The following is a 12668-nucleotide window of genomic DNA, read 5'->3' as shown; positions in this document are numbered from 1 at the left end:
TCCCACATTGTCAGGTGGGGAAGATTCACTGCGAGGCTGAGTAGCACTTGAGGACCAACTCTCCCAGGTGTTTCTTGGATCTTTCCTCACTTCTGAGCCCACATATTCTTTGATTGTGTCACATCTTCATTCAGAACCTTCTATGGTAAGGGCGATGAAGGTTCACACAGGGGTCCAGCAGACCATTTTCACTCTAAAGCTGAGTCTTTTAACTCAGACGCTCACTTCTTCATGGACCCTCACCTGAGTTATTTTCTGCAGGAAAGCATAAGCTACCCCTTTGAACTTTTCATGTTGGCCACTCCTCACTGTCTGATCTTTGGCCAACAGTTCATTCACACAAGACTCAGCTTCATCATTTGAAAAGTGAGGGGTTTGGAAGAGCTGATTTTTCACAGTCCTTTTACCACTGATATTCTGTGAATCAAAATTCACTCTTTAACACAATGCTTCTCAGAGGAGTGGTGATAATCCCAACAGCTTTGCTAAATTTCAAAAGGTAACAGATATTTTTTTTTCTCGAGACTTGATCTGGGAATATATAGAGACATTAAAATACCATTAGGCCTTCCATTCTAAAAATAGGGCCTAAGAAAAATGTCTAGAGTGTTTCCAGATAGCTCTCTTAAGAGGTGTAACCAGCCAAGACCCATAGGCTTTAAATTGCCAGATGAGGACATGTGAAATAGTGATGGGGTATTAATAACTAGCAGCCCTTTCAAACACTGAGCAAAATGAGGAGCCATTTGTTCTTGCTTTGCATGAAATTCAAGTGCCTACAAGGGATTGAAGCATTTTGCTTTTCATCACATGGAACAGTGTGTTGAGACAGACCACACTATTTTGGAATATAAGTGCTGATATCCAAGCAACAAGCAGACTGACATCTGAAAACAGTGCTCAGAACACGGAAGGAGTCAGATTTGGCTATCAGGACACTATTTTAGAAAAGGTGATTATTTTTAATGGACATTTGAAGGGTATTTGGTGTTGTGCAAAATCCCCTTAAAACATTTCAACTAAAGCTTAAGCAGAAAATTCTTACCTCTGTAATTTTGTTGAAACAAATACATACAAATATAAATACTTCTACTATACACTATTAATGAGGGTTTTAGGGGATTTTCATTAGGAATGCTACTCAAATTATCTCTCTGTTAATACAAAAAATTATAGATTTTACCTATACAATTTTAAGCAAATTTATCTACTAAATTTCCTATATTTACAAAAATACATATATTTTTTCTTTATTGCACCCTTTGACCAACATCTCCCCATTTCTTCACCCACAAATTTACAGATTTTCATCTGCAAAAATAGCTCTGATAAAGACATAAAGTTAAAATTATTGAATAAGCTATAGCCACATTGTAGGCTTATATAATAGCTAAAGGATTTTTAGGTTTTATAAATCACTTTTTTCCAACTTTTTAGTTTTTTTGAAATATGGTTCATGTACAATATTATATAGGTTACAGGTGTACAATATAGAGATTCACAACTTTTAAAGGTTATACTTGATTTATGGGCTTCCCTGGTGACTCAGATGGTAAAGAATATGCCTGCAATGCGGGAGACCTGGGTCCAGTCCCTGGGTTGGGAAGACCCCCTGGAGGAGGGCACTCCAGTATTCTTCCCTGGAGAATCTCCATGGACAGAGGAGCCTGGCAGGCTACAGTTCATGGTGTCTCAAAGAGTCGGACATGACTGAGCAACTAAGCACATGGCACTTGATTTACAGCTATAAAATATTTCCTATTTTCCCCATGTTGTACAATATATTCCTGTAGCTAATTTTATCTAATATTTAACTTTTTACTTTAAACTACTTTTAGAGACTTACAGAAAAGTTTTAAAAATAATACAGAAAGTTTCCATACGGCCTTTATCCAGGCTCCCCCAAAGCAAACACCTTACACAACTACACTACTATTATTAGAACCAAGAAATTAACACCGTACAATATCTTTACCTAAAGTAAAGACCCGATTCAAATATCACCAAGATCTTCATTTAGGATCCCACACTGCATTTCATTGTCACTTCTTATTTCTGACAAATAAACTAATCTTTGAGTATATCAGAAAAGCTCAGGATTTAAAACACTTTTCCCATGGGGGAGGAGCAGTTTTTGTGAAAGGCTGACTTTAAGATGGCCCCCAATGACCCCAACCTCATGCTATTTATGCCCTGTATAATCCCTCCCCTTGAGTGTGAGCTGGCTAGTGACCTACATACAATCAGTAGGAGGTAATGGGATGTCACTTGCGCCATTAGGGTACATAGGACTGTGACTTCTATCTTGCTAGCAGACTCTCTTCCTCATTGGTTCTGTTGAAGCAAGTTGCCGTATCGGGTGAGCTTACTGGCAAGGACTTGAGGTTGTCCTCTGGCCAACAGCCAGCCAGGAACTGAGACTCTCACCCTTAACGAACTGAAATTCTTCCAACAATCACATGAGCCTGGAAGTGGATCCTTTTCCTAGGCAAAAGCCATCAGACAAGACCCCAGCCCTGGCCAATACCATGACTGCATCCATATGACACATCCTGAGACAAAGGACCTAAGGCACTCCCAGGTTCCAAATCACACAATCTGGGAGATAACAGATGTGTGCTGTTTTAAGCTGCCAAGTCTGTGCTAATCTGCTATGTAGCAATAGGTAACTAAAATATTTCTCTTTGATATATCACTTGGTAAAAGACTTGCTACTGAGTTAGATGTATCATTCACTGATGAGATTTACACAATCTTTTTTTTTTAATTCCTAAATTTGTCTTTGGTAAGCCAAGACAAGTTGTTCAGTGAGCAGCGCTCACAAGGTCATAGTCATAGGGAGCACCCAGAGCTGCAGACTTTAGTTATGAAGAGAATGTTACTGATGGATGGTCTTGCAAGAAAATCTACTCCTATCTCCTCCTTTTAATTATGAGAAAATTGAAACCTAAAAAGATCTCATAGCCAGTGCTCTGACGCCAGCCCCGCACTCCAGAATGTCTCACCTAGCTGACCTCGTCTCATAAACATGAGTCCACAGATAACATGGGGGCATAAACTCACAAATCACACAGGAGCATGAATTCATCAGCACTGCCAGAAAACACGAATAACAATAGATGGCTCTTTCTCTCTGTGATGGACCAATGGCACCAGCTTCCTACGTTCACATCTCTGGTGGCCTCAAGCGACCTCATGAGACGTATGGCTTAGGTGGGGCATAATGGGAGCAGGAAAGAGGTTCCTTTGCTTCTCAGCTTTACTAGGCATAGGCACGGAAAACCATGCTGGTGAAAGTTTATGGGTGTCACTGTCTCACACCAGAAGAGAGATCATGGGAGAAGTCAAGGTATTTTTTGGTCACATTAGTCTGAAATTCTTAAAAATCCAGGACTGTGTCTGTCTTATTTCTCACTTGCAATAATCATAGTTCCAGCATGAAAGAAACAGCTTGCTCAAGTAGGGTCACTACAGAGCATTTAATGAAGGGCCCATTTACAAAGATGCTGGAAAGGTTTCAAAAAACTAACTAGGGGTAGTGCAGCTTGTGGGGACAGGTTGCTGCTGGCATCCCAGATTCAAGGGAAAAGGTGAAGAAGCAGTTACTGGAACTCGGAGAGAGCTGTGTGCAGAAGGCCGCCTGATAGGAGCCAGAGCCTCTCACAGTGAGGCAGGCAATTCCAAACTGTGTAACCAGGTAAAGAAGAAACGAGAGGATCAAGACTGCCTCTCTGAGCCACCAGAAGCTAGAAAGCAGACCTACTGTTAAAACTAACCTGTGGGGAAGAGTGGGCTGGAGGAGGGTGGGAAGTGGATAAGGAAAAATACAGGAGAAAGAGCCAGCACACGGCTGCATGCCTCACACCAAGTGGGAGCTCAACAAATACCTCTCAGGGGACAAAACTAGTGCTGTGCGAGGAGTCTGTTTAACTATTATTAGCTTGAAATCTAGTAGGAATCTTTACACCACAGAAATCAGTAAATGCTGCAAATAGTAGTTTCGTTTTTCAGGGAGCCAATTTACCAGCATAGCACTGGATGACAGTATAAATCACATCATCTCCTCCAGAAAGAAAACTGCTTTTATCTCCACCGAAAGGAAAATTACGGTCATGCACTTGTTGAACCTGAGGAAGACATTATGTCAACAACACCCTGCTATCTCCCACCACCACCATAGCCACGAGTCTTCCTTTGAGATAAATGACTTTCTTGGTGCTAATACCGTCTACCCAAGTCCTCAAGCCTACAAACGTTTGCTTCACCCTCACCATTCATATGCAGTTAATTACTAAGTATCGCTAATTTTACTTCCCCGACCTCCCTCAAATCCATTTATTCTCTCAGTTTTTATTCTCATAAAATTAAGCTAGTTGTAGTTCCCCTAATACAAAATAGATTTAGGCTGCTCTCTTTTTCCACCTTGTCCACATGGCAAACTTCTGTTTATCCTCCAAAATATAATTCAGCTATTATTTCCTCTCTTGGAGCAGCCTTCCCTAATACTGCCTAATGGAAAGAGTCCCTCTGTGTCGTCCCCATAACACACACCTTTTTAAACTGATCGCATTGGACATTAATGTAATTGTTTTCATGTCTGGTCCCTTATTAGGCTGAGTCCCTTGAAGGCAAAACTGTGTTTTATTCATCGAAGTATCCTCAGCATAAAACAATGCACCTAGCACATTGTAGGTGCCAATAAATGCTTGCTAAAGGAATATATTAATAACTTTCCTAACATCCTTGTCGAAAAAACTGTCAGAAACTGAAAGGGAGCTCCCAAGCTCTACACATGCCTGGCAAGATCCTCCAACTCTCCCTTGTATCTATCCCCCATCACTTGCATCCTTGCCAACAGCATCTGCTTGCAGGATTGATTCCATCATGCCCTCTTTCTCATATGGGGCAGATACCACAGGACTCAAGATATCTGGCTCTCCTCACTTCCTGGATTCCCATATCATAGTGGATCCTGGTTTCCACATCTTTTTCTCAGTGAGATTTTCCTGAATGACAGTTTACTTAAAATCAAACCCCTTGCCATCATACCCACACTCTCCAAAGCTCTCCCCTTCTTTTTTGATTTTTCCATTGCATTTATCAATAGTATATCTGTACCTGACATAGTATTCTTTAAAAAAATTTTTTTAATCTATTTATTTGCTCATTGCTGATCTTCCTCCAATATAATATGTGGTTCATGAAGTCAAGGATCTTGTCTATTTTGTTTGCTGCTATATACACTATACAGCAAACACTCCAAAAATATTTGTTTGCGAAGTAAAAGAATCACATGCCTGCTTGGAACAAAGCTCTCAGTAGCAAAGTTGGGAGCAGAATCACCACTACCTAACTCCCAATTAATAGTTTGTACAAAAGCTCGTTTTGTCCTTGCTCACGTGATTCCTCCTCCCCCGCTGCCCTCAAATTCTATGTGGTTGAATCTTGAAATAATTCCTATGTAAGGGCAAATGGCAGTAAACTGCTATGGATGAAAAGAAAGTGAAGTCACTCAGTTGTGTCCGACACTTTGTGATCCCATGGAGTGTAGCCCATGTAGCTCCTCCGTCCATGGGATTTTCCAGGCAAGAATACTGGAGTGGGTTGCCATTCCTTCTCCAGGGGATAAATGTCTTGCTTATATATCAATAGTAAAATGTCACCCTTAAAATAGAGAACCTGAGGAAATGTCCACAGATAAACACAGCTCAAATTAAGACAAGTGTGAATAATGTAAAACCACACAAACACCCCTAAAAGAGAATATAAAATTCCATAACCTTCTACACAACACGATCCTAATTCTCATTAACACTTGACATACTTACCAGGACCCATGGGATAGAGGATTAACAAGTCACAAAAGAAATTTGCAATCGTTCAATTATTTTTTGCAGCTGTTTTGATTTTTTTTGCACATCATGAGGTGATGGCTGATATAGGGATCTTTGAATGCAGTGAATCACTAGCACTAAATCTAAATTCTAGTCACATCCACATAATTCCCATGAATTATTGAGGACAAAAGTAAACAAACTAATCCACTGAGTCTGATGAAATATGTGTGCTTGAGACTTTGTCAGTAATTTGACAAGGCATTTTCAGGGAGATTTGAGCTCCTGTGTCCTGATTCAACAGCTTTGTGTCTTTGTAAAATAAAAATAATATATGTTATCTGACTATTATCCACACTTTGAGCCATTCTGGCACATAAAATGGAAACTTACTTATCATTTGATGTTTTATGTGTAATGGCATTAAGCAGACTCAATCACCCATGTTGCCTGAGGTTGAGAAGTGAACTGTGATACAATTGACCACCTAAACAGCCAGGTAGACAGCACAGCTGTAGCTGAAAAGACTGCTGTTTCCTAGTTAGCAGATAAAATCAGGGAAATAAGTGGCAGATGACTTTCCCAGTTTTTACTTGGTATTAGCAACAAAGCCTCTTTTTTTCTTTGACTACTGACTCATAAAAATTCTTAAAAAATATAATCACAAAAAAATTTTATTTCTGTCAAGTTTCCATTTATTCTCAAATGCGACACAATTAGAGCTCTTGGGACATAGACAAAAATCTCTAATTAAAAAATTAGCATTAAAAAAGTAATTAAGTTTATGCAGACGACATAATTTATGAACTCTTCAAAAATTGTTTTAACCATAGTTTTCGATTGGCTTTTAAGATTATTTCAGGGTCGCATTTCCATAGGCGAGTGCCACATGCTGTCTTACTAAATCATGTGTTTAAGAATACAATAAGGGGCAATCTGAGGGAGCTAACGTGAGATAGTAACCTAAACTGTGGGACAGCCAGAGAGAGAGAACTATCCCGCGAAAAGCCCAACTCTAAGGCACTGCCGGCCCGCTCACAGAACAAAGGACTGAGCGATACCAGAGGAGAGCTAGCCGGCTGCGGACCGCCCCACCCCCCGCCGGACACAGCAGGCAGGCGGGGCCAGCCGGAGCCGGAAAGGGGCAAACTCGGCCCCAGAGAGGGCACCCCCTACCAAACTGCAAACAGGCTCCCAGTTTCTAAGCAAAGACTGCCTGAGATCCCGGAGGGTCGACAGCCGCCGGGAGGGTCGCAGCCAGAGACCAGCTCCCCAGAACCGACACAAAGCACACCGGAGCCGGGCGCGCCCGTAAACCGAGGCGGGGACCAGGGAGGTGATAAGCCGCACCGCCCCAACAGGGGAGAGCGCGCTCGCCAAACTCCTGGCCGCCTGAGCAGCTCCGACCGGGAACGGCACAAGCCGCGGGCGAAACCGAGTCTGCGCCTTTGTGGAGTAACCGGAAGCCTGAACCTGAGCGGCTTAGACCTGGGAAGTGCACGCATCTCAGGGCCCACTCCCCGGCCCACTCCCCGGCTGAGTAACCTGAAGCCTGAGCAGGGTAGACAGGGAAGGCACACACGCCGTGAGCGGGGGCGAACCCAGTGCGGCCGAGACACTGCGAGCTCACCACACACACGCCAGGTTTGCGGTGTTCCTTCCTCCCCACAGCACGATTGAACAAGCGAACCTAAAGAGACCACCTCCACCCCTTTGTTGCAGGGCGGAAATTAGATACTGAAGAGATCTCCAAACAGAAGCCAAATAAACAGAGGGAAGCGCTTTGGAAGTGACAGGCCAACAGATTAAAATCCCTGTAGTTAATACCGACTGCATTGAAAAGGACCTATAGATCTTGAAAAGTATAAGCAGGAACAAGGATCTATCTGAAACTGAGCAGACCCCACACTGCTCACAACAGCTCCAGAGAAAGTCCGGGATATATATTTTTTTACTATTATTACTTTTTTTTTTTAATTTTTTTTTTAAATTAAAAAAATTTTTTTTTCTCTTCTTTCCTTTTTCTTCAAGTCCTCTATTACACCTTTAACTTTCATTTTCATAACCCACTATTAACTTGCAAAAAAAAAACCCTATTTTTGAAGCAAACTGCATACATATATCTTATACCTTTTGTGTTTTCTTTTTTTACTGTTTTTTTCCTATTTTACTTTTTTTACTGTTTCTTTTTTTACTGTTTTACTGTTTTTTTTCTTTTTACACTGTTTCCTTTTTTCTTTTTTTTTATATTGTAAGTTTTATAAGAGTCTAACCTCTACTCTAGATTTTTAATCTTTGTTTTACATATTTGATATCAATTTTGTACATTTAAGAACCCAATCTTTAGGACCCATTTTTATTCAGGAGTGTGATCACTGGCCTGATTACTCTCTCCCCATACTGATGCTCTTTCTTCTCCCCCAGGGAACCTCTATCTCCCACCCTCCTCCTTCCCTTCTCAACCCAATTCTGTGAATCTCTGAAGGTGTTCTGGGTACCGGAGAACACTTCAGGAACAGGATACTGCCCATATCTCTCTCTCCCCTCTTGATTCCTCCCTTTCTACTCATGCTCACCTCTATTACCTTCCTCCCCTCTCTCTATGTATCTCTGTGAACCACTCTGAGGGTTCCAAACTGTGGAAAGCACAGAGGGAAGTGCTTACTGGCTAGATTGCTCTCTCCACATTTGAATTCCCCTCTTCCCCTCCTGGTCACCTCAACAACCCCCCCCCCCCGACCTCATCGCTCCATGTAACTCAGTGAACCTTTCTGGGTATCCGTCACTGTGGAGAATCTTTTCACCATTAACCTAAAAGTTTTATTATTGATGCTGTATGGAAGGAGAAGTCTTGAGGCTACTGCAAGAATAAGACTGAAAGCCAGGGGAAACATTAATTAATAAGAGACCATCCAATAGCCTCCACATATACACTGAAACCAAGCTCCACCCAAGAGCCAATAAGTTCCAGAGCAAGACATACCACGCAAATTCTCCAGCAATGCAGGAACATAGCCCTGAGCATCAATATACAGGCTGCCCAGAGGCACACCAAAACCATAGACATCTCAAAAATTAATACTGGTCACTCCATTGCACTCTAGAGAGCAGAAATCCAGCTCCACCCACCAGAACACCGACACAAGCTCCCCCAACCAGGAAGCCTTGACAAGCCACCTGTCCAACCCCAACCACAGTGAGGAACCTCCACAATAAAGAGGAACTTCATACTACCAGAATACAGAAGGGCCACGCCTAACAGAGCAATCTAAACAAGATGAAAAGGCAGAGAAATACTCAGGAAGTAAAGGAAAATGAGAAATGCCCACAAAACCAAACAAAAGAGGAGGAGATAGGGAATCTATCTGAAAAAGAATTTAGAATAATGATAATAAAAATGATCCAAAATCTTGAAAGCAAAATGGAGTTACAGATAAATAGCCTGGAGACAAGGATTGAGAAGATGCAAGAAATGTTTATCAAGGACTTAGAAGAAATAAAAAGGAGTCAATATAGAATGAATAATGAAATAAAGGAGATAAAAGACACTCTGGAGGGAACCAACAGTAGAATAACGGAGGCAGAAGATAGGATAAGTGAGGTAGAAGATAGAATGATGGAAATAAACGAAGCAGAGAGGAAAAAAGAAAAAAGAATCAAAAGAAATGAGGAAAACCTCAGGGACCTCTGGGACAATATGAAACGCCCCAACATTCGAATCATAGGAGTCCCAGAAGAAGAAGATAAAAGGAAAGGCCATGAAAAAATACTCGAGGAGATAATAGTTGAAAATTTCCCTAAAATGAGGAAAGAAATAGTCACAGAAGTCCAAGAAACCCAGAGAGTTCCAAACAGGATAAACCCAAGGCGAAACACCCCAAGACACATATTAATCAAATTAACAAAGATCAAACACAACAAATATTAAAAGCAGCAAGGGAAAAACAACAAATAACACACAAGGGGATCCCCATAAGGATAACAGCTGATCTTTCAATAGAAACCCTTCAGGCTAGAAGGGAATGGCAGGACATACTTAAAGTAATGAAAGAGAATAATCTACAACCCAGATTACTGTACCCAGCAAGGATCTCATTCAGATATGAAGGAGAATTCAAAAGCTTTACAGACAAGCAAGAGCTGAGGGAATTCAGCACCACCAAACCAGCTCTCCAACAAATGCTAAAGGATCTTCTCTAAACAGGAAACACAGAAAGGATGTTTCAACACGAACTCAAAACAGCAAAGTAAATGGCAATGGGATCATACTTATCAATAATTACCTTAAATGTAAATGGGTTGAATGCCCCAACCAAAAGACAAAGGCTTGCTGAATGGATACAAAAACAAGACCCCTATATATGCTGTCTACAAGAGACCCACCTCAAAACTAGGGACACACACAGGCTGAAAGTGAAGGGATGGAAAAACATATTTCATGCAAACGGAGACCAAAAGAAAGCAGGAGTCGCAATACTCATTTCAGATAAAATAGACTTTAAAATAAAGGATGTGAAAAGGGACAAAGAAGGACACTACATAAACATCAAAGGATCAATCCAAGAAGACGTAACAATCATAAATATATATGCACCCAACATAGGAGCACCACAATATATAAGGCAAATACTAACAAGTATGAAAGGGAAAATTAACAATAACACAATAATAGTGGGAGACTTTAATACTCCACTCACGCATATGAATAGATCAACTAAACAGAAAATTAACAAGGAAACACAAACTTTAAATGATACAATAGACAAGTTAGATTTAATTGATATTTACAGGACTTTCCACCCCAAAACAATCAATTTCACCTTTTTCTCAAGTGCACACGGAACTTTCTCCAGGAGAGATCACATCCTGGGCCATAAATCTAGCCTTGGTAAATTCAAAAAAATTGAAATCATCCCAGCCATCTTCTCTGACCACAATGCAGTAAGATTAGACCTCAATTACAGGAAAAAAACTATTAAAAATTCCAACATATGGAGGCTAAACAACACGCTTCTGAATAACCAACAAATCACAGAAGAAATCAAAAAAGAAATCAAATTATGCATAGAAACGAATGAAAATGAAAACACAACAACCCAAAACCTATGGGACACTGTAAAAGCAATACTAAGGGGAAGGTTCATAGCAATACAGGCGTACCTCAAGAAACAAGAAAAAAATCAAATAAATCAACTAACTCTACACCTAAAGCAACTAGAGAAGGAAGAAATGAAGAACCCCAGGGTCAGTAGAAGGAAAGAAATCTTAAAAATTAGGGCAGAAATAAATGCAAAAGAAACAAAAGAGACCATAGCAAAAATCAACAAAACTAAAAGCTGGTTTTTCAAGAAGATAAACAAAATTGACAAGCCATTAGCCAGACTCATCAAGAAACAAAGGGAGAAGAATCAGATCAACAAAATTAGAAATGAAAATGGAGAGATCACAACAGACTCCACAGAAATACAAAGGATCATAAGAGACTACTACCAACAGCTATATGCCAATAAAATGGACAACTTGGAAGAAACGGACAAATTCTTAGAAAAGTATAACTTTCCAAAACTGAACCAGGAAGAAATAGAAGATCTTAACAGACCCATCACAAGCACGGAAATCTAAACTGTAATCAGAAATCTTCCAGCAAACAAAAGCCCAGGACCAGACGGCTTCACAGCAGAATTCTACCAAAAATTTAGAGAAGAGCTAACACCTATCCTACTCAAACTCTTCCAGAAAATTGCAGAAGATGGTAAACTTCCAAACGCATTCTATGAGGCCACCATCACCCTAATTCCAAAACCAGACAAAGATGTCACAAAAAAGGAAAACTACAGGCCAATACCACTGATGAACATAGATACAAAAATCCTTAATAAAATTCTAGCAAACAGAATCCAACATCATATTAAAAAGATCATACATCATGACCAAGTGGGCTTTATCCCAGGAATGCAAGGTTTTTTTAACATCCGCAAATCAATCAATGTAATACACCACATTAACAAATTGAAAGAAAAAAACCATATGGTTATCTCAATAGATGCAGAAAAAGCCTTTGACAAAATTCAGCATCCATTTATGATAAAAACCCTCCAGAAAGCAGGAATAGAAGGAACATATCTCAACATAATAAAAGCTATATATGACAAACCCACAGCAAACATTATCCTCAACGGTGAAAAATTGAAAGCATTTCCCCTAAAGTAAGGAACAAGGCAAGGATGCCCACTTTCACCACTACTGTTCAACATAGTTTTGGAAGTTTTGGCCACAGCAATCAGAGCGGAAAAAGAAACAAAAGCAATACAGATAGGAAAAGAAGAAGTAAAACTCTCACTGTTTGCAGATGACATGATCCTCTACATAGAAAACCCTAAAGACTCTACTAGAAAATTACTAGAGTTAATCAATGAATATAGTAAAGTTGCAGGATATAAAATTAACACACAGAAATCCCTTGCATTCCTATACTCCAATAATGAGAAAACAGAAAGAGAAATTAAGGAAACAATACCATTCACCATTGCAACAAAAAGAATAAAATACTTAGGAATATATCTACCTAAAGAAACAAAAGACTTATATATAGAAAACTATAAAACACTGATGAAAGAAATCAAAGAGGACACAAACAGATGGAGAAATATACCGTGTTCATGGATTGGAAGAATTAATATAGTGAAAATGAGTATACTACCCAAAGCAATCTATAGATTCAATGCAATCCCTATCAAGCTACCAATGGTATTTTTCACAGAACTAGAACAAATCATCTCACAATTTGTATGGAAATATAAGAAACCTCGAATAGCCAAAGCAATCTTGAGGAAG

At 40.0% G+C, this 12668-nt stretch overlaps 1 protein-coding gene across 3 annotated transcripts in view; it reads right to left on the bottom strand.

Moving 5' to 3' along the window:
• The window catches only part of CORIN (corin, serine peptidase), a 285216-nt gene that overhangs the window by 168284 nt on the left and 104264 nt on the right, over positions 1-12668 (bottom strand). The gene's annotated exons all lie outside the window — the stretch shown is intronic.

This window comes from Giraffa tippelskirchi, chromosome 1 (genome assembly GCF_054371585.1).
Source record: "Giraffa tippelskirchi isolate mGirTip1 chromosome 1, T2T-mGirTip1v1.2.pri, whole genome shotgun sequence".
In the NCBI taxonomy this organism is placed as follows: Eukaryota; Metazoa; Chordata; class Mammalia; order Artiodactyla; family Giraffidae; genus Giraffa; species Giraffa tippelskirchi.
Note: the sequence above shows the minus strand (reverse complement) of the source record. Positions and strands in the feature narration are given on the sequence as shown.